Source organism: Aulonocara stuartgranti, assembly GCF_965226115.1.
Source record: "Aulonocara stuartgranti genome assembly, chromosome: 3".
Taxonomy (NCBI): domain Eukaryota; kingdom Metazoa; phylum Chordata; class Actinopteri; order Cichliformes; family Cichlidae; genus Aulonocara; species Aulonocara stuartgranti.
This window is the reverse complement of record NC_138941.1, coordinates 20,397,389-20,423,901: the sequence shown is the minus strand read 5'-3', so window position 1 is coordinate 20,423,901 and position 26,513 is coordinate 20,397,389. Positions and strand designations below refer to the sequence as shown.

The 26,513-nt window shown below is 42.3% G+C and overlaps 1 pseudogene across 1 annotated transcript; it reads left to right on the top strand.

The window, feature by feature from the left end:
• The first annotated feature begins 15,214 nt into the window (after nucleotides 1–15,214).
• LOC309703024 (carboxy-terminal kinesin 2-like) lies at nucleotides 15,215–18,702 on the top strand (annotated as a pseudogene). The gene is made up of 6 exons: nucleotides 15,215–15,397; nucleotides 15,529–15,667; nucleotides 15,906–16,045; nucleotides 16,137–16,211; nucleotides 16,363–16,438; nucleotides 18,128–18,702. The product of its transcript is annotated as a carboxy-terminal kinesin 2-like (transcript).
• The last annotated feature ends 7,811 nt before the right edge of the window (nucleotides 18,703–26,513 follow it).

Genomic DNA, 26,513 nt, shown 5'->3' with positions numbered 1-26,513 from the left:
TCCGTGAACGAATCGTGCCAGAATGCCATTTCTGACTTGGGTCTCTGTAGTCTCTGGCGAGAACTCTTTGTCCAACATTGAAGAACCTGGTTTTGTTTCTTGTTGCTTCCACCATGGAAGACTGTTTATCTTGGACATCCTTGCGAATGTCTGGTTTCAGCAAATCTAGATGTGATCTCAGATCTCATCCCATGAAGAGCATTGCAGGTGTGTGTCCAGTTGTTGCATGAGTGGTAAGACAGTAAAAAAATTGTCAATTTTCTGTTGTAGCGGTTTCCCCTCTGTGCGACTGGCTGGTTCAGCTTTGTTGCAGGATGATGGGGAGCTGAAGTGATATGTCGTATGCCGTTACTCCCAAGGAAACACTGGAACTCCTCTCCAGTAAACTGATGACCATTGTCACTTACGAGCTGTTGTGGCAGACCTGTGCGAGCAAACGGTGACCAAAGACTATTGATCGTGCTGGCAGCTGTTGCTTGCTTTACGGGGAAGATTTCTGGCCACTTTGAGTGGGCATCAACCACAACCTGGAACATTTAGTCCATAAATGGGCCAGCATAGTCTATATGAATGCGTTGCCATGGAGCGGATGGCCACTCCCACGCGTGTACAGGTGCTGTTTGAGGCTGGCGCAGCGTCTGCTGGCAAACAATGCAGGATTTAGCCATATTCTCCATTTCACAATCAGTGCCTGGCCACCAAACATAGCTTCTAGCAAGACCTTTCATCTTAACACCCAAATGTCCATCGTGCAGTGAGTCCAGTACCTTTGTACGTAGTTTGGGTGGCAGATGACACGAGTTCCCCACATGACACATCCTTGGCAAACGGATAGTTGGTCTTTGCGGGTGGAGTACGCAGAGAACTGAGTGTCACTACAGGACGGCCAACCATTCACAGTAAGATCGTTTGACAAGATTGTGTTTTGGCTCGTTTCTCTTTTCACCTGAGCACTTGTGACAGGTAGGGGTTCCATTTGTGTAACATGAAACACAGTAGCTGGAGCAGTCATTTCTTCGGTGGGTTGCATGTGTGGAAGACGTGAAAGTCCATCTGCATTTCCATGTAGCTTTGTCCCTTTGAACTCAATGGTGTAGGTGTGTGCACCCAGGAACAAAGCCCAAGCAAGCGTGCCGCAGCCATGGTTGGAATACCTTTCTGAGGGTTAAAGATGGACACCAGCGGTCGGTGGTCTGTGATCAGGGTGAAGTGTCGTCCATATAAATACTGATTAAACTTCTTCACTCCCCACACTAGACTGAGTGTTTCTCTGTCTATCTGCGTATAGTTGTGCTCGGCTGCATTTAGGGACCTTGAGGCAAAGGCAAGTAGTCGTTCGGATCGATCAGGCATTTTGTGAGATAGCACGGCACCAATGCCATATGGTGAGGCATCACAAGCGAGGCGAAGTGGTAGCTTGGGGTCAAAGTGTGTCAGAACCTCCTCTGATGTAATGAGCTGTTTAACTTAACTAAATTAAATGCCTCTTCATAGTTTTTTGTCCATTTCCATTTGACATTTTGTTGCAGCAGAGAGTTCAGCGGGTGCAGGACTGTTGAAAGGTTTGGTAGAAACTTGTGGTAATAATTAATTAAGCCCAAGAATGAACGTAGCTGACTCACATTTTTAGTGTCTGGTGCCTTCAGGACTGCTTCAACTTTGTCCTCGGTTTTGTGGAGCCCATGTCTGTCGATCTTGTGTCCACAATACTCAATGGCATCCTTGAAGAACTCACATTTGTTTTTGTTTGCTCTCAATCCATATTTTTCTAGCCTGGCCAGGACTGCTGTTAGGTTAGCCAGATGAGTCTGACCGGCTGGAGCAGCATCTAATAACCAACTCACAAAATAAAGAAAAATAAAAACAAACCAACAAACACAAAAACACCAGGCATCATGATACAGACTTATAATTTGCACCAATGTTTTTTCAAAATTCTATACACGAAAGTGAGCGCGAGAGCCCTCGGTGCGCCTGCTCGCTGCCAAACTCAAAGTAAACTTTATTGTCATCTCCGCTACAGACAGTCCAGTATACAGAGATATGAGATGACGAGGCTCCAGTTACAGCAGTGCAAGTAAACAAACAATAAGAAGAGTAAGAAAATAAATATACACTTTAGGACCAGGGGTAAAGGATCAATAACAATTTAAATTTACAGTTTGAGGGGAGGGGGCCCCTGCTGCTTCCAAAAAGAGCACATTTCATTTATAATGTTGTAAATCCAAGTCCATTATGTATTCATGATTTGAATCCTGGGTTGTGTGAAATCTCAGAAATGCACCCTAGATGAAGTGAATCTGTGAACTAAGGTGTAGGTCTATTAGATCATGTTGTGGTGATCCTTGTGTTGGGGGATTTGTGTTCATACTGGAGTGCAAAATTAAAACCAATGGAAGATGGACAAGAAAAGTTCAAAGCCATCATGGTGCTCAACTTAGAAAAAATAGAAAAGAAGAGGAGGAGAAACGAGCAAAAGATGCAGGTAAGCAGATGTGTGATTGGATAATGGCAGGTCATCCTGAAACTATCAGAATCAGAGTGAGTCAGAAATTATGTGGGTTACAGTTGCTCCAAGAAGAAATGGTAAAAAAACAAACAGTAACAGACTAAACTCCAAACAATACATTATGTTACAGATTTAAATATTAATTAGTCCTTGTCAATTGTTGATTTGTCCTGTTCTCATTGTATGACGAATTATGATGGCTGTTTGGTAGCCGTCTGCATACAATGCATACTCTCTCTCTCTCTCTCTCTGTGTGTGTGTGTGTGTGTGTGTGTGTGTGTGTGTGTGTGTGTGTGTGTGTGTGTGTGTGCAGCAGCTTTATGTTAATGTGTGTAAGGATTTGTGTCTGTGTGTGTGTGTGTGTGTGTGGGGGGGGGGGGGCGCCAGAGGGATTGTTCGCCCAGGGTGCCAAACAGGCTAGGACCGCCACTGCCTGCAAATAAACAACATTAACATCAAAAGTTTTACATTTCCTAAATGTATCCCACAATCTGAATATAACACCCACTTCCCCACATTTGATCCTCTGTGTTAAATATGATTAAGAACAGAATGCAATCATTTGCAAATCCTGTAAACCAGTATTTTAAACAAAGTGAGAAAATGAAACATTTAAAGAAAAATATTAGCCCATTTTGAATTTGATGGCAGCATCCTCTCTCCAAAAACTAAAGGCTTTACGATGTTTAGTGCTGGACCATGTTGGTTAATGTGTAAACTCAACAGTTTCCATTTTGATTAACCTGACCAACATCTAACATAGAACACCTTTGAAGTGGACCTCGCAGCCTGTGGATAACTTCAAACACGTCGAGGTCTTCAGAGGCTGAACTTTGACCCAGCATCACAAGGAGCGCCATAAACACTTGTTACGGTTATTAGAAGGAACCCAGCCTTTAGACATCCCCACAACGACATCGTGACCAAGGGTCTGTTGCATGATTTTTAACATGGCTACAATGTGTCGTCTGCTGAGTCATCGTTTAATACAACAACGTACTGAAAGAGAGCATTCAGCATCTGACTGAGCTGGACTAACCTTCCCTTTCAAAAGTGAAAACTGCAACATAAAACTGGAATACAACCAACTTCTAATGAAATGTAACATTTTATAACATGAACACAGATTCCAGGTGAGCTGTGTCCTCCAGGACTGGATTTACCAGAACAGGTATGAGGACGGTGCCTGACGGGCATGTACGAGCTGGAGTGGATCCCAGCTAACACAGGGTGAGGAGACAGACGACCGTTCACGCTCACACTTATTCACCAGTTAACCTAACCCCACTACCTGAATGTGTGTGAACTGTGGGAGGAAGCCAGAGTCCCCTGAGAGGACCCACACAAACACGGGGAGAACATCCAACCTCCACAGAGACTCTCTCTGCACTAAAAGCACAAAATAAAAACCACACCGTCATGTAATTTAAGAAACTGGTCTTAAAAACAGTTAATCTAATGTGTCCACATGGAGCCCGTGTTAAGGTCCGTACTGGGCTTCAGAACATCAAGTGAACAACGTCAGATGGGACCTGAGTGCGTTGTCTCCTGATAGAAAGTGCTGAGGATCAGAAGGACTCAGGGACAACACGATATCTGTCCAGCAGAGGGCGGCATTATTCCAAACGGCTCATCGAACTATTAAACAAATGCACAGACTGCACAAACACAATGACTGCAACTCACAACGAATTACACCAATTACTACACCAAACTACAACATCGGCCTATGGCATCAATTAGTGCATAAAGCATACATCAAGTTACAGCCAAAAATGCATCAAAATGACTCAAGCTGGGGTCAACAGGTTTCCCCTCATGCTCACCCGACCTTTCTGCTCATCAGGTGCGGTGAACAGGTGAGTGCAACCACATTTATCACCTAACACGCCCACGAGTCACGCCTCACACCCGTGCACCAATACAAGGTGTGCATTTAAACCAACCCTCTTAATCCAAAACAAAAAGGAACAACTCATATGGCTCCTACACTTGTGCTCAAGAACTCAGTCCTATATTTTAGGTTATTCTGAATAAATCATTCATGCCCTCTCTTGGGAAAGAAGCTGTTGTGGTTCCTGGTCCTAAATCTAGTCGTCCAAAAGTTCTAAACGACTTCAGGCCTGCTGCCCTCACTTCAGTCTTTGAACAAATCATCAGAAATGTGATTATGGAAGACACTGAACTTCAGCTTGATTCAATGCAGATTGCACATAAGCCCAACAGAGGAGTGGAGGACGCGCTTTTGATTCTACTTCACCTGATTGTCAAACATGTAGAGAGTAAAGGACTTCAGTTCATCGATTTCTCTGCTGCTTTCAATAACACAGCCCCAGATTTGAATCAAAAGACTTTTAGAACAGTTTGAAATCCGGACAAACCTGAGCAAGTGCAGTCATATAAATATCTTGGGGCCATTGAGTCTGTTTTATCATGCAATGATGCAGGACAAAGTCTTATAAAAGCAGCTTTGTCCCTGCTGCCGTCACTAAACTTAATAACTAATAACTGTTTTTCTGATTTGATTCATCGCGTCTAATTTCCAAATATGTGTCTGTCAGGTTTAAATCGATGTGTGTGTTTGTGAAGGGATGACAAATGCTATTATTTTTCTGTAAAGCAAATTTACGTAAAAGTAAAGTAACCTTGATATGTCAGGATGTAGATGTCCCACCCAAAAACGTCATCAGCCCTGAAACATCGGTACTGTTCCAGGCAGCATTGCTGTCCACACGTCCATCAGAGTGTTAGAGGCGGCTGTCACAGATGTTGCAGTCTGCTCTCTGTTTCCATGAAACAACCACACTTGAAATGATCATTAAAGCTACCTGTACTAAAGGAAGCTGAGAACATGGCAGACGTGGGACTGACTGTGATCAGACTGTGACGATTGTTCTTGAGCAGATCTACAGGTCAGCTGTTCCACATCATGTTTCTAGGATGGAGCCGTTTGGAATAATGCCGCCTTCTGCTGGACAGATATCGTGTTGTCCCTGAGTCCTTCTGATCCTCAGCACTTTCTATCAGGAGACAACGCACCCAGGTCCCATCTGACGTTGTTCACTTGATGTTCTGAAGCCCAGTACGGACCTTAACACGGGCTCCATGTGGACATATTAGATTAAATGTTTTTTAAGACCAGTTTCTTGAATTACATGACGGTGTGATTTTTATTTTGTGCTTTTAGTGCAGAGAGAGTCTCTGTGGAGGTTGGATGTTCTCCCCGTGTTTGTGTGGGTCCTCTCAGGGGACTCTGGCTTCCTCCCACAGTTCACACACATTCAGGTAGTGGGGTTAGGTTAACTGGTGAATAAGTGTGAGCGTGAACGGTCGTCTGTCTCCTCACCCTGTGTCTGCTGGGATCCACTCCAGCTCGTACATGCCCGTCAGGCACCGTCCTCATACCTGTTCTGGTAAATCCAGTCCTGGAAGACACAGCTCACCTGGAATCTGTGTTCATGTTATAAAATGTTACATTTCATTAGAAGTTGGTTGTATTCCAGTTTTATGTTGCAGTTTTCACTTTTGAAAGGGAAGGTTAGTCCAGCTCAGTCAGATGCTGAATGCTCTCTTTCAGTACGTTGTTGTATTAAACGATGACTCAGCAGACGACACATTGTAGCCATGTTAAAAATCATGCAACAGACCCTTGGTCACGATGTCGTTGTGGGGATGTCTAAAGGCTGGGTTCCTTCTAATAACTGTAACAAGTGTTTATGGCGCTCCTTGTGATGCTGGGTCAAAGTTCAGCCTCTGAAGACCTCGACGTGTTTGAAGTTATCCACAGGCTGCGAGGTCCACTTCAAAGGTGTTCTATGTTAGATGTTGGTCAGGTTAATCAAAATGGAAACTGTTGAGTTTACACATTAACCAACATGGTCCAGCACTAAACATCGTAACGCCTTTAGTTTTTGGAGAGAGGATGCTGCCATCAAATTCAAAATGGGCTAATATTTTTCTTTAAATGTTTCATTTTCTCACTTTGTTTAAAATACTGGTTCACAGGATTTGCAAATGATTGCATTCTGTTCTTAATCATATTTAACACAGCGGATCAAACGTGGGGAAGTGGGTGTTATATTCAGATTGTGGGATACATTTAGGAAATGTAAAACTTTTGATGTTAATGTTGTTTATTTGCAGGGTTTAAAAATAAATGTGTTTACTGTTTGAAACTCATACTTGGCCTTCTACTCTTCATGGCTGCTTAACGAAGCTAACAGGGTGGACAGTCTGAGGAGCTGGGAAAGAAAAGCGTCTGAACTGCTTTAAATTTCTTGAAGACGTTTTATCCAAGAAGTTTCTTCAGTTCTGAGAGAACGGCGCGGCGGTGGGTGTGGATAATGTTGCCGAAAGAAAACGGCGGAAGAGGGGCGGCTGAAGAGTAAACTTTCAGAAGTAAGTACTGAATATTATGTCACTTATTTATGTGCAAATGTTTAATAATGAAGAACATTAAAACATTCCTGTTGGCCACATGTTGGCAAAGTTATGTGACATTAGTGATGTTTGTACTTTCAGCGTTTACTTGGTTTTAAAGCCTTTACTTTAAAATATACGCTGTTCAATAGTCGACCTTAATCCTACAGAGAATGTGATGATTTTGTGGATAATTAAAGTCAGTCATATATCCACAAACACAACAAGCTGAAAGTCAGTGATGCTGCTCGGTTTGCAGTCCTGAATATCACGGCACAAGCAGGATTCACTGCACTGTTAATGTTAGCTATGTTATATTGCTGCCTCTGTTCGGTGGTGTCGAGCCAAACGGACTTTAACGTGTGTTTGAACGAGCTGACGGTTCACTCGTTAAGCTGAAAGAAAGATGCTTTAATCACAGCAGTCACACATGTGTCCACTGCACCATCTGGAACTCTTCTTGTTTAGCACTCGTAATAACACAAACACTAAATCCTCCTTCTCTGGTGCTGTTGTGTAGCAGTGTGTACACCTGAGACTGTCACCTGTCTGTCTGTCCTGCACAGGGCTGAACTGGGACAAAAAATCGGCCTGGGCATTTTGACTAGAGACCGGCCCACCAAAAATGTGACGTCATTCAGGGGTAAAAACCGCAAAGGATTCTGGGAACTTGTGGCAAGAGGTACTAGCGCATGCAGGCTTTCAATTGAACTCAGCTACAGAGCGATAAAAAGAAACACAAAAAATAGCCGGTGTTGTGCCAAAAAGTGATTGTCTGCCAAAAAGTGATTGCTCGTATTTAAATTGCTATAAGTAACTTGTTGGGCTATAATATGTGAAACATATGTCAAATGCATCCCTCATGGATGACATAAAGTCATCTCTCCATCTCCATCTCCTGCTCTTTTATTTCTCTCTCTTGCTCCATCTCTCTCTGCTGCTCTTCTGTCTCCTCTGTCACAGACTTCTCCACTTTTGATGATAAATCAGCCTGGTGCAACATGTAAGGATTGGCACAATTTGTTAAGATTTTGAGGAGTTTGAGAAACTAACCTTAAGCATAAAATAAAATTTACTATCAGTAACTTCATAGCACCCGCCCAGCAGTATATAAACTCCGTCATGCTAGCTAGTACCAGTTATTCTAAGCGACTGTAAAAAGTCAGCACAACGAAAACAAACTACAACTAAACTTGGTTTATATCTGACACAGATAGACAGCAGGTCATAACTTCTTACCTGAAGTTCAGTTCCTCTGCCACTATGACCGGTGGCGGCCTCGGGTCTCTCCTCCTCTTGCCTCCCCTTTCCCTTATCCACCTGCTGGCCTCCACCACTTGCTGATGTTGCTAAATCTGTGGAAGCTATGCCACAGCTACCGCCAAACAATTCAGTTATTTTTACACATTTGGCAGCGTCTGCCTGAAGGGCTTGTTTCTTTTTGGCCCTAATTTTTTCTGCACCTCCTTTCCTTTTTTTGTTCTCCATTTTCTTTAGTTCATCTATAAGATTGCTAAACAAGGGGGAGGGTGCATCCGACCTCCTCGGCTGTAATTGGTCCAGCCCAGAGTCGATCATGACCAATTGGCCAATCCAACACCTTTCATTATTTATACCCTTCCAAAAAAAAAAAAAAATCGATCGGCCCATAAAAGCAAAAAATCGCCAGCGGCCCACCGGGCAAATGCCCGGTATGCCCGATGGCGAGTCCAGCTATGGTCCTGCACTCTCTCTCTGTTTCTTTCTCTCTGATTGTGGAATAAAAGTATGAACATGTGTTTATAAGTCACACTTGTGTTTGAATCCTGCACCTTATCACACATTTGATTTCCATGTGTGACGACTGCAAGTGTCCAGAGTGAGGACAGACTGAGGGAGCCACTGCTGCACATCATCTGTGAGGCTTTACAGCCCTGATGATCCACCAGGACAAACTCAGCAGTGTGTGAGGAAGAGGAGGAGGAAGAGCCAGCAGCAGCTGACAGATGGAGAGAATAGACAGACTGTTCCCTGTTTGTGAAGGACTGCTAGGAAAGTTTAACATAACTGTCTGTCCTGAATCAGTCTTATTAGGTAATGTTCAAATAATGTGATCATCCCAGTGTTTTCAGTGTGAGAGAAAGTACTCAGGGCCTTCAAGTTACACACTATGAAAGGCAGCAACAAGTTTAATGTTCAGAAACCTAAAGTCTGTATCAGCAGCAGAATGGAGCTAAAAATAAATGTTTGTTTCAGTTCTATGAAGCTTTGAGTATTGTTGCATCATATTGCTATAATTGTTTATTTGCTTTATATATTCTGAGCTAAGTTGTATGGAACGCCAGGACTGCCATAATGAATTAATTAAATACACCATTAAATAATTAATTAAATGTGTCAATAATTAATTAAAATTGGAATTAATTAATTAAATAAATAGTTATGACACATGTAATTAATTAATTATTGACACATTTAATTAATTATTTATGTATTTCACATTTTAATTAATTATTGACACATTTAATTAATTAATTATTGACACATTTAATTAATTATTTATGTATTTCACGTTTTAATTAATTATTGACACATTTAATTAATTAATTATTGACACATTTAATTAATTATTTATGTATTTCACATTTTAATTAATTATTGACACATTTAATTAATTATTTAATGATATATTTATTTATTTCATTTTGGCAGTCCTGACGCCTGGCTCTCGTCATGAAATAATTTTATCTGTCAGCCTCACCCATCAAACTCAGGGGGCGGGGTTAACGCTGCCCATGCAGCTTCTCTAACATTTGATTGGTTGCCATGCAAAGTAAGTCAAAACAGGTCGATCCTAGAAAATCGATTGCTTGTGTAGACTTGGGGCAGCCAGTTATCCCAGAATGCAGATCAAATCACAAGCAGCAATGGTGGTGGTGTAGTTTTAAAATACCCCGTTTTTCTGTCACCAGCTACACTTTTAACAGTGTTTTAGCCGCGAATGTCGCGACGTATGTCTGGTCAGGTTGTCAACATAGAACATGTTTGCAAAAGTGCTCAGATGTTTTCAGAGATTTCACTAGCTCTGCTAACAGTTAGCATGCAGAGCGCACCGAGGGGGTACATTAACCGGTTTGTTTACATATTCCACTCTCCGTGTTCCACATGTTGCATTCGCAGATTCTCATTTTCACCGAACGATCGTCTCTTTCCGCCTGGTCTTGTGTCTCTGTGCTTCTGTAACATAAAGAACGAGCTGACATTTTTCTCACGAAACCAGCGATCAGCTCAACAGACCCTCAGTTTACCTGCATGCATCCTCCTCCTCATCTGTCAGCTGTTTAACACCTGCTGCTAATTCAAGAAACACGCCTATTTACCTGGTGATAGTCACAGTTTAACTGGGCAGCCGGTGCTCGATATAACGCAATGTCAGCGCATTTTTCTGCACAAGATAAGTAAATATAGTGTTTTCCCCGAGCGCAGAGCTGCTGGAGCTTGTTTCCTTACAGAGCACTTTATAGGCGAACAGCTTTATCAGCGGCTGATGTCCAATCACCGGCACACAGCTTTGAACCTCAGCTGAGTTTTAGCTCTCAGTGGTTAAACGCTGGACTTCATTCACTCAGGTTCTGTCTGTCGGGTCACGTTTACTTCGCTGTTTTATTTACAACTGAGCAAATCGGTTTGGCTGAGGTTAAAGTTACGTTTCATAACTGCATAGTTTCACAGACGTTTAATGGTTCACTGGCACATGTGTTAGACTGAACTATCATCTAAATATCATCTGTTTTTTAATAGTTATTCAACTGTATTCTAAGCACCAGCTGTCTGTTAGAATGTGATTTTTTTTTCTCTCTCTGTTGGCAGAGGTATAAAAATGCGCAGGAAAATCTGACATGCATGGCGAACTTCACCGACGATATTTAGGGAGGAATAAACACACATCAAACATAAATGAACCATTTGTCTGTCTCCATAATTGAGAGAATTTTCTCTTCTTATGTCAACACTCTCTCTCTTTTTTTTTTCTTTTTTTTTTGCTTTTTCGGTCATGTTATGTTTACCTGTCAAAGGCTTGTTACAAACTATGAAACACATTGTGCAGACTTCTGGATGTTAGAAGAAAACTAATACTGCTCATGAATGAGACTAAAGGCAGGAAGGTGTCCTTTAAAACTAAACATGTTAATAGGACCTCCCTGTTTATATCATAGTTTATGATATAGCACGTGTATTTCAGTAATAGCCTGCTGAGGCCACTATATGTGCTGGCCTCATATCAAATGTGAAGGCAGACTGAGTCTATGTTTGACGTTTTTTATATCTAATCTTCCTTTTCAAACATTTAAACAGCAGCGAGTCTGCAGCTGAGGGAATACAAATTCAAATTGTCGGAACAGGTTTGCTCGTTTCTTGGATTCATTTGGTGATTTATTAAATGTATAACTGTTATTCTAATCTGCTGCTGAGTCTCTTACACTTTTCTTTATGCTATATATTTTCACGTCTCTGGAATAGTTGGCAGTTAGATAGTCAGCTGGGAAACTTTGTGTTAACTCATGGAGCTGAGGATATCGTGGATATGCTGACCTCGCTGCGTGGTGTACAGAGCGAGGTCAGCATGATTAATATTCACAATAAAAATATTAGCCGAACATCATGAAGTCTGTATGTGTTTCATAGTGTCGAACAACCTTTGTACAGTTAAAGCCAGCAGTTACTACATGACGGAAACACCAACGTTATCTCTTTTATGTGTTTATACACAGGTCACGCTGATTACTGAACAAAAACCCAAAGATCAGATGTTAAACAGATTTATTTGCTCTCTCTCCTCCTTAAACATGTTTTTAATGTTAGTTATAATTCAGAATTGGCGACTGAAACACGTAGGACACATAAGAACATCAGGAAATAAAACACCGATAAATATAACCTCAGTAAAAGAAGTCAGCGGGGGTTACTACAGCTGTGTACCGGGGCCTGCGCTTTGTCGGTGGGATTGCTTGCGAGGCGAGCGGGTCTATCCCACGCTTTGCCGTGAGACTGGGCAGACATCTCCGAAATCATCGAAGCACTTTTGCAAAGAGGCTGTATCTTGACAAACCGACCAGACACATGAAGATTAAACCACTACATTCTCGGCTAAAAAAATATTAAAACGGTATTTGGTAACACACAAACAGGGTTTTTCAAAGCTCAGTTCTGTTAGCTTCCACATGCCGGTTGTTGTGTGCTAGAAACAATGGCCACCAGGCCAAAGCAATGGTTTTGACTCGATCAGCGTTAACCCCGCCCCCTGAGTTTGATGGGTGAGGCTGACAGATAAAATTATTTCATGATGAGAGCGAGGCGCCAGGACTGCCAAAATGAAATAAATAAATATATCATTAAATAATTAATTAAATGTGTCAATAATTAATGAAATGTGTCAATAATTAATTAAAATGTGAAATACATAAATAATTAATTAAATGTGTCAATAATTAATTAATTACATGTGTCATAACTATTTATTTAATTAATTAATTCCAATTTTAATTAATTATTGCCACATTTAATTAATTATTTAATGGTGTATTTAATTAATTCATTATGGCAGTCCTGGCGTTCCATATAAAACAAGACCTGATAGGGTTAAGGTTAAAGTTATGGTTAGAGTTAATGTTAGGGATAGGGCTGGAATGGACGGCTGGAGCCTCTCCTCCAAGTGTGTGTTACTGCCGCCATCAGCATTCTGTTGTATTCTGTTGTCTGCTTTTCTCTGTAAGCGCTTCGAGCCTGTACTTTTTTGCTTTAGCTGAGTAATGAAGTTGAATCAGTACTTTAACTTTCACTGGAACAATAGTATTTTTACTTCTACTTAAGTGGAGAATGTCTGATCTTTTGCCAACTCTGGCTGTCTCTCAGTCTTGGAATACCCACTTGTTGTCCAGCGGTGTCCTGGGAATATGGGAACTAGACAGACTGGGGAAACAATGGGAGGAGACACAAAGATGGAATCACTTTTACCATCTTTTATGTATTTGCTGGTCGTCTTATTTCTTCTATTTTGCAAGCACAGTGTTGCAATCATTGTCTTTGTGGTACAATGACACAGGTAGAATGCAGGTGTTTTCATGTAACACGATGCCAGAAAGATGAGTAATGTGTTTTGAAGAGAAGATAAAACATCATGTTTGAACAAAGATAAGCAGCAGACACGTCTGTGTGTGAGTTGTTCAGGTTCAGTAAGAAGGTAATATGTCTGCAGAATTTGTAATTCTTATGAAGATATTGCTTGTACAATAAATAAAATCCCTTTAACTTCTTCTGGAGAGTGTCTTTATATATTTAGTCATTTTGGGGCGATCCTTTATTTAGTAGTAACTCTAGTCGGGGATATATATCAGAGTTTACTTTCAGATATGAGCATTGTGTTTCCTGTGGATGAATGAATGAATTATTTATTTATGTAATTTTTGAAAGACTGGCTCATGTAAAATCTCTGAAAGTATGACAAAGCTCTCCTGTTACACTTTATGGACACCTGAGCGTCACCATGAGGGCCTGTCTTTATTCACTTTATTCACTGAAATCCACTTTTATAATGAATTCACAGTAATCACTGACACCTTCAGAGCATTACATTCATTAAAGACGTCTTCTACACCTACTCTTCCAGACGACCGACACATGCTTCAACCACTGCAGGTTAACCAGCCACTCATCAGTAAAGCAAAAACTAAATGTAAATGTCCTCATGTGGAAAAGACTGAAACACAACTCCCATATATCACTAATGTAACAGATCCATTTAGGGAGAGTGAGAACACTAGGCTGGATGTGTTTTAATGCAGGAACATTCATCATGTCTTCAGTTCAACAAATCATTTACATTGAATATGTGAGCTGGATGGTTACACGACACAATGTGATTGTCAACAATAATTGCAATGAACGCTGGTTTGAGGGCGGAGTCAAGGAGGCCATTTACGTGAAAAGGGAAAGACCCTCTCTGAATCAAGGAGGGGGCCTAAGGGTACATCTGTCACCATCTTACAATGCTGTGATTGCAGCCGTTCTCCAACTCTCTGTGAATGGTACTCAAGACCATTGATCAGTGGTTGTTGATCAATGGTCATGAGAATTTGCATAATCATGATTAAGGAACTGACCTCCCAGCCCATTGTTCCTTCAGTCGGCTGGTTTCTCTGACTGAAAACGCTACGTCCAGAAGAACAGAATCAACTTTTGGAGATTTACTTCCCTGATGATTGAGCACGCATCAAGACCTTTCAATCAGGCCAACAAATATCTTGTACTCAATTTTAGCAGCAGCCATTGTGACACTGATGATAAAACTTGTGTAAAAGTGCGAAGCTGTAAAAAAGTAATTATAAAAAAGCGTTTTTGTAGCTGAATGTTACTGGATAGCTGTTTCATCTGTAACACATCAAAATAACCTGCTAAGGTTTAATAGGCTATAAGGAACACACTCACTTCCTGAGCCCTGGGCAATAAGAGACGTTTTGTGTTTTATAATTTATTGATATGTTTGATCCTTTCTGACCTGCGTTAATGAAGCAGTCATTAGAGCACCATGTCCGCTAGAATAGTTCTGTAGTTTGATGCTTGAGTCGTTGCAGACTTGTTGAAACTCCCTCACCCGTCAAAGCAGCGTCTTTGTTATTCGAGTCCAGCAGATGGCAGTGTTTCACTGTCTGACGGCTGTCTGAAGCTTCAGCTGGATTATCCGTTTTCATGTTTGATTAGAGGTTTGTGTGTGTGTGTGTGTGGGTTTTTAGCCACGAGTTGTCCACGATAAAGCATATTGAATGGCCTGTCTAATATTGTTAGAATTCTCCTTTGGGTTAGTTTCATTACTCAATCGGGACATTTATTTGGAAAAAGAAAAAAAGAGGGGAAAAAAAGAAAAAAAAAGAAAAGAATTAAAAATAAATAAATCCTCATAGTTTACATTTACAAATATCAATACTGAATGTTACGTCCCTCTGCAGCTTCTAATCGTCTCAGTGTTTTCAGCTGGTGCTAATTGGCCACACCTAGTCAGGTGTGGATAAAAGCATACCTGAGGCAAGCTTCCCGGCAGTGCACTAGTCTTTGCCTTGGTGGCACCAGCCATTTTAGCCAACCTGGTTTTCCATTTTAGGATGAAACCTCTTCTCACCCACACTCTGCTATTCATCTCTGTTTTTATGTTGCGGCTTTTGAGCCGGGTCGTAACACTGAAGATTACAAAGATCAACATTAAGACCAGTCTGTGCATTCAAAGCAGTGACAGAAAAGAGTGTGGGGCATTAACCCCCACTCACTTCACAGTTCACGTTCACAGCGAGCTTCGTCGAAATTTACAATGAGACCCTGAGGGACCTTGTGTTCACCGGCAAGTCCAGCAAGAGACCTGAGCATGAGATCCGCAAGACAGCCAGCAACGAATTGACAATCACTAATCTCACCTATGAGCGGGTCTCCAATGAGGATCAGGTACAGCAGACAGACATCTGTAGCTCAGAACAAATTAATTTCAAATCTGCTGACAAATTGTTACCAAACTTTGAAAATACATCAAACTTTATCGATGCTCTATGTTTTAAAACGTTCCCTCGTCCTCTCAGGTTCTCCGTCTGATTGCTTTGGCCAATCAGAATCGCTCCACTGCCCAGACAGCCCAGAATGACCGCTCGTCTCGCTCCCACTCAGTCTTCCAGCTGGATATTGAGGGAGTTAATGCCGGCAGGGATGTCAAGTGCAAATGTATCACACTGGAAGTACCAGCATCAGGAATGTGGTTTCTTCTTTTTGGATCTATAATATTTAGTCTGGTTAGTTATTGTTACTGTAACCAGTGCAAAATCTGCTCTGATGACTCAACGTTAATGTTTGAGCCCCTGAGTGCTAAAAGAAGTGTTTTGTAAAGTATTAAAACTACCTTTAATGGAAGGAAAAACGGATCACTGCTTCCTATAAGAGTTGGTTTTCTCTGTGTGTGTAGCCACTCTGTGCCTGGTGGACTTGGCTGGCAGTGAGCGAATGGTGAAGAGCCAGTCTCAGGGTGACCGTTTCAAAGAGATGACCGCCATCAACAGCTCACTGTCCAACCTGGGCGTCGTTATCGCCGCTCTGGCCAAAAAGGTCTGCAGCTGCAGTTTCTGTAGTCTTAGATGTCACACCTGCTTTCTTTACATTTACAGTATTAATGATTTTTTTGGCCTTTGTGTTCCAGGAGACTTGCGTAGCTTACAGGAACTCGAAGCTCACGTACCTCCTTCAGGGATGTTTGGGGGGGAAACGGCAAAACGTGAGTTTGTTGACATCACAAATCTTTATAATGACGACACATAAAACTGAAGGAATTTATCCCCAAAAAATATTTAACAGCGTTTGATCTCACCACTTCAGATTGTGACTGTTTATTCTTTGGCACTAATTTTGGATGTCTTTATTTGCAGCTTGATGTTTGTTAACATTGCTCCGGAGCCCGACAGCTTTGGGGAAACTCTGAACTCATTGAGGTTTGCCAGCAAGGTCAGTGCAGTCTTGTTTCCAGTGTTCATTGGACAGAGTACAGTAATGATGTCCTTACATCAGCTGTTTATGGTAAACCAAAGCCATACTCCATATCCATTTTAATACCTTGGTGTGTAATTCATACTCACATTTTGTCTGAAGAGTAGGGATGTTCCTGGCGTCTTATTTACTAGTCGACTAATCGAGGAGGAAATAATTAGACTAACCAACTAATGTAAAACTAAGGAACATTCAGATATTGAGTTGATTTTCAGAACTGATTAATAGAAACTGTCAAACTAGACGCAGAGGTATCTTAAACCATTTATCACATTCTGTTAAATACAAATGAAAATGCATTACTACAAAAGATGTTCTATTAAAATATGACAATCATTTGAGAATCTAAAAGTACGTCTAAGTGTGGCGAGAATGATTCAGGTAATACATTATACAGCCGTTTTCTAGTCAGGTTGTGGGGGCAGCAGGAAGGACTACTCCTGACCACAGCTGATAGATGTAAACTGGCTAGCATGACCAAGGATGCTGGGGCCTCCTACTGGTAGGACGTGCCCAGCTGGAACAGCCTCCTGGCCAAGGTGGCTGTCACCTTTTGATGTGAAGGAGTAGTGACTCTACTCTGAGCCCCTCCCCCATTGACTTAACTGCTCTCCTAAAGGAGAGGTTTTCCACCTCTCAGGAAACTAATTTCCTCTGCGTGTATCTGCGATCTCAGTGTTAACAAGAAGATCAGGGTAGATTAATAGATTTATGGTGTTTCTCAACAACAGTGCACCATCTGGTGGTAGATCGCTGCCTAACATTTAGAACACAATGTACCAGCATTGGGCATCAATTGAAATTTTAACAATTAGATTGAACGACTGGTAAGTCTGATACAGACTAGTGACAATTAGTCGACTAGTCACATAAATCCCTGATAGAGCCCACAGAAGTGGCCTGCACCATGTGCGTGGCTTGCTTTGCAGTTTAACCCTCAGTAGGACCTACAGCCATTTTTCATCCCCAGCGTTTTTTAATATTAGGCCATTTTCACTGTGTTGAATAGAATATAGCCAAACCTTCCGACCCTTTTTTTTTTTCTTTTTTCTTTAGAATTGCAGTCTCCGTTTATTAGATTAGCTTAAAGTGGCTAAGCTACAAACCGCCATCCACATGAGGTCCTAGAGCCATAAATCGCCCCATTGAAACCCATTATAAACGCTATTTTTCACTGCAGAATTATTACCATTAACGTATGGGTGATGGCTTCTGTTTCGGTTCCGTGTTGGACAAGGGGCCTTAGAATTGTAATTTTTTTTATTTGGCCACCGGGTGGCGCCCTTGTTCCGCATGTGACGCCTGCTGGAACATAGACCTTTTCCAGCGGGCTGCTCGAGACATACACCCGGGAAAGGCAGACTCATTCCCCGAGTGCAGCAGCAGCTTGGCCCGCTGCTCGTTCGGGACCATTTTCTGCCCTTAGGGCTGTTAGAGGGTGCATTTTGACCTTTATATTTAAAAATAAATAAAATAAAGGTCTCTCTGCCTAAAAGAAAAAAAATTTGTGTCTGTCTCATTCTAAGTTTAGATAAAAGCCTTCCCTCTTTGAAGTACACCCTGCAATGCAAACAAATCTAACATGAAAACAAGAATAAAAAACAAATTAGACTTTATTTTGTCGCCAACCTCAGCTTGTTTATGCAGGTGCAGGCAGGAGAGGTTATAAGAATAAGCCGTAGCGCGGGAGTAGGCATTTTCACGATGGCACGGTACCGAGGAAGTAGTGGACATCCTGATGCGCTCTGACAGCGAGGATCTCTCCTCTTCATCTGCCGAGAGTGACTCTGATTCCGGGGGTGACACGGATGATTCGTCTCTCGACACTGATCACCAGGAGTCGTCCTCTGATTTTTCTTCTGAAGATGAGAACGAGGGGAGGACGCCGGAGGAAGCAGCGGCGTGGACCTCCAAAGATGGGAAGAAATGGTCCGCAACAAACGCCGAGACGCTGCGCTACGTCGCAGCACCCACGGGGCTTATTCCGGGACCGACCCACTACGCCGTAGCCCGAATTACGGACCCACTCTCCAGCTTCAGGTTGTACATAACTGATGGGATTATACAGCATATAGTTGCAATGACAAACCTTCAGGGCAGACGCTACATCTCATTCTGGAGAGATTTAGATAGCAACGAAATGCTCGCTTATGTGGGGCTGCTAATTTTGTCCGGTGTATACCGGTCAAAGCACGAGGCCATCGCCAGCCTTTGGAGTGAGAAAACGGGAAGGAAGATTTTCCATGCCTCAGTGGCTGAGAAAAGATTTTGTCACATAACCAGAGCGCTCCGATTTGATGACAAACTCACCCGACCTGCACGACGTGCGGACAAATTGGCTCCCATTCGGCAGATATGGGACATGTGGGCACACCGCCTGGGGATGTTGTTTAGTCCAGACCGGGACCTTACGGTGGATGAGCAGCTGGTACCGTTCAAGGGAAGGTGCAGTTTCCGCCAGTATATCCCCAAAAAGCCTGCGAAATGCGGCATAAAGGTCTGGGCAGCATGCGATGTCAAGACATCATACGCCTGGCGGCTGCAGGTTTACACCGGGAGAGCAGCGGGCGAACCGGCCGAGGTAAACCAGGGGATGAGGGTCGTCCAGCAGATGACTGACGGGCTCCATGGGCATGTCGTCACAGTCGACAATTTTTTTTTCACCTCATCTGAACTGGCAGAGGAACTCCTCAAAAATAAAATGGCTCTGGTCGGCACAATCCGCCAGAACAAAAAAGGAATCCCACCCGTTTTGCGCCAGATGAGAGGGAGAGCCGTCTACTCCTCGATCTTTGCCTTTTCAGCGAAACAGACCCTAGTGTCGTACATTCCCCGACAGGGCAGGAATGTGCTTTTATTGAGCACGAAACATCGCAGGCCGGAGGTCAGCGATGACGAGAGAAAAAAGCCAGCGATCATCACAGACTACAATCGATGCAAAGGAGGTGTCGACAACCTTGATAAGGTGGGTGTCATTACGCATCAGTTACGCACACCTTTATTCATTTTTCTTCATATATTCTTGTGTAAAATATACAGAGGTTTTATGTTGTTTTTTTTTTTTGTTATGTTTATTTTTTGTTAGGTTGTCGGCACCTACTCCTGCAGGAGACGGACCAATCGATGGCCAATGGCCCTTTTTCATCACATCATAGACGTCTCCCTCTACAACGCCTTCATGCTGTGGACCTCCGTGGATCAGGCCTGGCATCAGCAGAAGCCACACAGGAGGAGGATGTTCATTGAAGAGGTGGGAGAAGGCCTGATCACGCCCCATTTGTCACAAAGACAGCGTCTTCCCCGCTCATCAGCCGCTGCTGAGTTAGTAAGAGATGCGCAGGATGGTGCTGCTGCAGGCCCCTCTGGAGTGACAAATCCCAAGGGCAGGAAGCTCTGTGAGCTCTGTGTTGGGAAAAGGAGGCGAGTGGGAAACACATGCAGCAAATGTGGAAAATTCAGCTGCCGAGCCCACAGCAAATTTGTCTGCAGCCACTGCTCTACCTGAGCAAGACATTTACCCCCCAGCCACACACACGCCCCCCACCCTCTCACTGCTTTCTCACTTTCTCACACTCTCTTTCTCTCTCATACATTTCCCCATTCCCAACAACAATATACATAATTACATTTACCATATACATGTTCTTGTTCATTGTTGAAAAATAAATGTTTATTTGGTTCAAACTGATCTTGTATTTTTATTTACATAATGCTTTTTATTTGATTTTAGATGGCAACAAGGTAATATGCATTTATTGGGGCAAGAGTGAAAAACGTTCTCCTGCAAAAAAAACTAACGGCCGATCAAAATGAAGGTCAGTAGTAATTTTTAGACCATCCAAAGGCCTAATTAAAAGTACAATAAAATCTAACTTTCAAATGTATTTTATGGAAAATATTTAATTTTTTCATTTTTTTTGCCAAAAAAGGCAGTGTGCTCATGTGACAAAACCGGGATATAAAAGGTTAAAATCGCGAAATATAATTAAAACTTTATATGAATATTTCAAGGAGAAGTAGGTCTAAAATATTGGCTAATTTAAAGTGGAAAAATATTAATGTATAATCTTTTTATAGCACTTTTTATGGCGTGGTCGATTTTTGGCTCTAGGTCTTCATAAGGGGTACTTTTTTTTTTTTTTTTTTTTTTAGGACTTACCAAGGGTTAACCACCAAAACACTCGTCTGCAGTGGAATTTCTTTGAGCTAATCGATTCATTTCATCTTCTAATTAATGTGGAAAATGGTGGCAAAGGTGGATGAAATGAGTGATTCCTAGAGTTACATTTTATTGCCTTTTTTCTTTCCTTTTCTTAAAGTTATGAAGGCATCTTGGATGCCATTTCAGTGAGTGGGGGTTAATGCCCCACACTCTTTTCTGTCACTGCTTTGAATGCACAGACTGGTCTTAATGTTGATCTTTGTAATCTTCAGTGTTACGACCCGGCTCAAAAGCCGCAACATAAAAACAGAGATGAATAGCAGAGTGTGGGTGAGAAGAGGTTTCATCCTAAAATGGAAAACCAGGTCGGCTCAAATGTTCTGTGAGTCATAGGAGTCTACTAACATTTCCATGATAGAACAAGGCTGCAACCTTTGTACACTATATAAGGCAAAGAACTAATTAGCCTCATTTTGTTTTCATTCTGAGGCTTGTTTTTTTTAGCACATACAAACAACTCTTCTTATGAGAATATTAGGACGCGTCTTGTATATATGATCGGCTCGCACATGGCCCGAAGATTGGTTTACCTTCTGCCATGTTGAGGCCAAAAACCCAATTCACTCTAACACCAGACCCCACCGACTCCGCCCCCCTCTCCAGGATGCTCACAGGACTCTGCAGGATCACACCCGTCTGAGGAAACGGAACTCAACATTAAACTCGCAACCTTCCACCTGCTGTCGACGGCACTGAATGAGTATGTGCAGGAGATATGTTATGGATGCCAATCCGGTCACCCCAGCCAGTTACACCACAGTTGCCTGTTTGAGCTGCCTGTGTTTTTCTTCGAGACCTGCTATGATGAGGTGATGGAAAAGCTCCGGACACCCCGATTCATCCCGGCCATCCGTCTGTTTGTTTGCTCATACAGTGTCAGTGAGGCTGAAGCACAAATCATCAGCACTGCAGAGCGTCTACTGTGTGAACTGAGATCAGTGCCGCACATTGTTTGCACCACTGATGAGAATGTCGGATACCTGCTAAATACCAATCATCACACCCGCGGAGTTAAATCAGCGCTGCTCCACATGATTGGAAACTACTGGTCTGGGAGACACAAGATTTAATGTACATCTGTTATAAAAACCTTACTGTGCACTACACAGAAAATGAAATAAAAACGTATGCTAACACTTTTTTCTGGTCATTTGTGTTTGTGTTTGGTCAGAGTGATTATGGAAAACACGCTGAGAAAAATATATCCCAACCCTGCACACCCAGGGGGTTTAGGAAGTGTAAAGAAGCTCCGTATCGCTGTCAGTGAGGCAACAGGCTTAAAGCCGTCATTACCTGACGTGGAGCGTTTTTAAAAGGAGATGACACATATACTCTTCATAAACCTGCAAGGATAGAGGACACAGAAATGCAAGGATACAGAAATGCAAGGATACAGAAATAGAGTTTTGGTTAACGGGACTGACAAACAGTTTCAAGCTGATTTGGTTGACATGCGTGAATATTCTGCGGATGATGATAATGTTAGGTACTTATTGACATGCATAGATGTGTTTTCTAAGTATGCATGGGTTAGGTGCCTTGAAACCAAGACAGGACAGGCTGTTGCTGAGGCTTTTGGTGATATTCTGAGAGAGGGCCGTGTGCCTGAAAAACTCCAAACAGATTTAGGGAAGGAATTTTATAATAAACATTTAAAAAACTAATGGAGCAGCATAACATCACACATTTTTCAACCTTTAGTGAAATGAAATCATGTGTGGTAGAGCGTTTTAACCGCACCTTAAAGGGGAAAATGTGGAAATACTTAACATCAGTTAACTCGCCAAGATATGTTAATGTGATCCAAGATCTTGTACAGTCCTATAACCTGTCTTATCACAGCTCTATCAAAATGACCCCCACCGAGGTGTGCAAAGATAATGAGAAAGCAGTCTTTAACACCCTGTACAAAATGAAACCCCAAAAACCGGTGACTTTTAAATTTAATGTGGGCGATACAGAGAGAATATCTAAACTACGAGGCATATTCTGAAAGGGTTACCATCAGACCTACACAGACCAGTACTTTACCATAAAGGAGCGTTTAGGAAGAGACCCTCCCGTATACAAACTGGAGGATCTCACAGGAGCTGCAGTGAAAGGTGTATTTTATGAATACACAGCAGGTGACTATTGACAAAAACAAAAGGTTTCAAATAGAGAAAATACTTGGCAGAAAAAAAGAGGCACTTGGCACTTGAGTTTCCGAGCATTTTTATCCTGAGGTTATAACACCTATTGTTTTAAATGAACCGTATGAGGTCGGTGTTATAGAATTTCAATACCCAAGACTATGGTTGTCTTTTCCACAATCAGATTCGCGAGTGGAAATTTATGATCCAGTCAAAGATGGAGCATTGTCCATAACCGTGATTGAGCTGTCTGTGGGGCATTATGCATCTGTGGCGCAGATAATAAAACATTAAAACATAACTCCGACATTAAAACACAATACAGTGAAGTTAGTAACTATGTTAGTGTTATGGGCCCTATAGGGGCACAGTTCTCACATTTAGAGGGAGACTGGCAGGAATCTTAGGATTCAAATCAGAAGACCCGTTTGTACTTCATTATAAAAACACATACGCACCACATCCTGCAGACGTATACGGCGGAAAATAGAACATTTTTATTTATGCAGATATTGTTGATTACCAGCTTGTGGGTGACGCCCATGCGCAGCTATTAAGAGCAATAAATATAACAGACGATGACCGTCGGGGAGCCATTCTTCAGTTTGACAGCCCACACTACACACCGGTCTCGAAATCCTTAATCGATGACATAGAAATTGATTTGATAGACGACCAAAATCAACACATACCCTTTTTATACGGGAAGGTGTTTGTCAAGCTCCACTTCCGACCCATAAGACACCATTTGTAAAAAATAAGGATGTCTGTCTACAACACAGATGAAGCAAAATCTGTAAGATATTATTTAAATCAGGCTGGTGGAGAATTGAATGGTTATATTGGGACCAGCACGCAATGTGGCGCAGGTCTGGGAGGTTTGTTCCGCAGCCTGTTTAGAATTGCTGTACCGTTGTTTAAAAAAGGAGTCAGCATAGTCAAACCCCACCTAAAAACAGCAGCATCAGGCATAGTGTCTGATGTGATATCCAACATAACCAAGCCAACATCTACTGAGCAGGATGGCAACAGCTTGTATGTGTATACACCCAAACCTTCTAAGACCCCTCCCACTGCACGCATGCGTGATACGCCGCCGCCTAAAAAGCGTAAAACGACAAAACCTGCCAGGAAAGCCACCAAACGGAGACAACCACGCGGAGTGAAAAGACCCAGAACCAGTCGTTCAAAAACTACAGCATGTGACATCTTCTAAATGGCTCTGTTACACAACCAATCAGAGAATGTCTAAAAACAGAGCTCGATCTTTTTACTGTCCCATACACACAAACGTCCATAGAGAAAACGACCTTTATTGAAATTCCACCAGTTTCTGCAATCACAGACGGAGGTCCAATCGAGTTTAAATCTCATCGTCCGGAGAGGATTACCTGGATCTAAACGATGCCTATATCTACACACGAGTAAGAATCACAGATGCTGACGGCAGAAACTTAGGCAGGGATGATTATGTAACGGAGCGGAAAGGCTGATTTTATTTCCACAGTGTTTTGTGTTTTTTTTTTTTTTTTTAAAGGAAGGAAACCTTCCTCAAAACGGGCAGAGCAGTGGAGCCGCCAAGGGAAAGCACACAATTTAAACTGTAAGATTAAAAATATAATTTATTATATTTAAATAGTTAAAAATGTAAAATGAATTAAAACAACCTTGGCCAAGGGGTAACACAGTAAAAATCAATAAAGCATAACATTAAAAGTCCTGTGGCCTGCGCCACGACCCAAAAGTCCCAGGGAGCTAAGAAATCCAGCAGGTGGTATAACCAAAGGAACCAGCGGAGTCCTCGCCTCCCTCTCGCACTCACGCCCCGATATGCCCGGGTGGGCAGAGCTCTCAACTCCGCCCGCCGCTTCTTTAAAACTGGAAATCGGCACAGCCGTCTCGTGGCTTCCGCTGGTGCTCTCTGCGCGCTGGTGCCTGCATTAGCCAACTCTAGCCGCCTTAGAAGAAGGGAAAACCCGGCGGCGTCTCGCCGCCCTATCGATGTTTCTGTTCCGGTTGCCACCGCTTTCCTGTGGCACACCAACCGGCACCAGCCCGTCTGGGCTTGTGGCACCGCCACCGCCTGATACCGTTCACTCTCTCAGTCCTCACTCCACCATCAATCTCCTCTCTCTCGTCTCCCATCACTCTTATTGGCCTCCGGGACCTCACAGGTGTGTCGGGTTCATAATCAAGGAGGGGCGGAGACTTTCCAGGACAAGTCACCGATGAATACCATAAAACATGCAATAAAACCAAGAATAGAACACTATTAAAATATTAAAGAAAGTAAAAACAAAACCAAACATGCACAATAAAAATATCTTAGGTAACTTGTCCCTCTCCACCCCGTGACACAAACGTGGGACTTGTTAATTATCCAGGTTGCACCTTATTTAGTCAGGTAGATGTAAATTTGGGGGATCGCTTGATCAGCCAATCATCCAACACGTATCCATACAGAGGCATAATAGAATGTCTTATCAATTATAATAAGCAGACTTTAGACACACAGTTCAGCAGCGCTTTATTCTGTACAGACACAGCCTCGCACATGAATGATACATGTATAGAAGGGGAGAGCCAGGGTCTGGTGACCAGAGGTACTTATACAGCGAATAGCAGTATTGTTGAATTGATTGCTCCAGCACACGCAGACCTGTTTTTTCAAGAAAAATTATTACTTAATGGAATCGATCTGTCGCTGAAATTTGTGCGCTCTAAAGACGAATTTGCTCTCATGACTGGAGCTAACACCGCGTATAAAGTTAAAATCGTCCCTGCCAGCTTATTTGTGAAAAGAATCAGTGTCTCACCAAGTGTCAGGCTGGCACACGGCAAGGCTCTGCATCATGCAAATGCAAAATATGCTGTAGGCAGAGTTTCTTTAAAGACCTTCTCCACACCTGCTGGGGCAAGAATATCAACTAATGACAATTTATGGGCAGGTTGCCTAAATTTGTCATCATCGCCTTCGTGGATAACGAAGCTTATCCTGGTTCTTTTACACGTAATCCATTTAATTTTAAAACTGTGATATAGAATTCATGTGTTTATACGCTGATGGACAGTCGTATCTGGCCAAACAATTCCAGCCAAATTTTCAGAGAAAACACTACACCAGAGAATTTTATCAGCTGATACAAACCACTGGAAGACATTTAAAGGATAGACCATTGGCCATAACACGTGAGGACTTTGGCTACACATTATTCTGTTTCAATCTGGAAGCTGATGAAGGACATTCAGGGAACGTATCGTTAGTTCAAACAGGGAACGTGAGGCTGGAAACCCGTTTCAGAAATCCGCTACCCCGAACAATGAACCTGGTGTGTTACTCTGTATTTGATTCAGTCATCCAAATATCTAATATGAGACAAGTGCTGCTGGACGACTACTAAAGATTCAAAATGAATACAATAGAACTAACCAGCATTGTTAAAAGGATTAGTAACAGGGCTCATCTTCTAGGCGTCTTAGCATGTGACCAGCTGCCAACAAAGCCCATCAGATATCCATGCATGGGCATTGTGAATACAGATCCATCAGACTTACCTGGGAAGCACTGGTTGGCGTTCAATATCACAAAAGACAAGCAAGGGTACTTTTTTGACAGCTTCGGTAACTCACCTGATACGTTTTCACCCGAGATAAAAGTTTTTCTTTTAAAAACACCGCT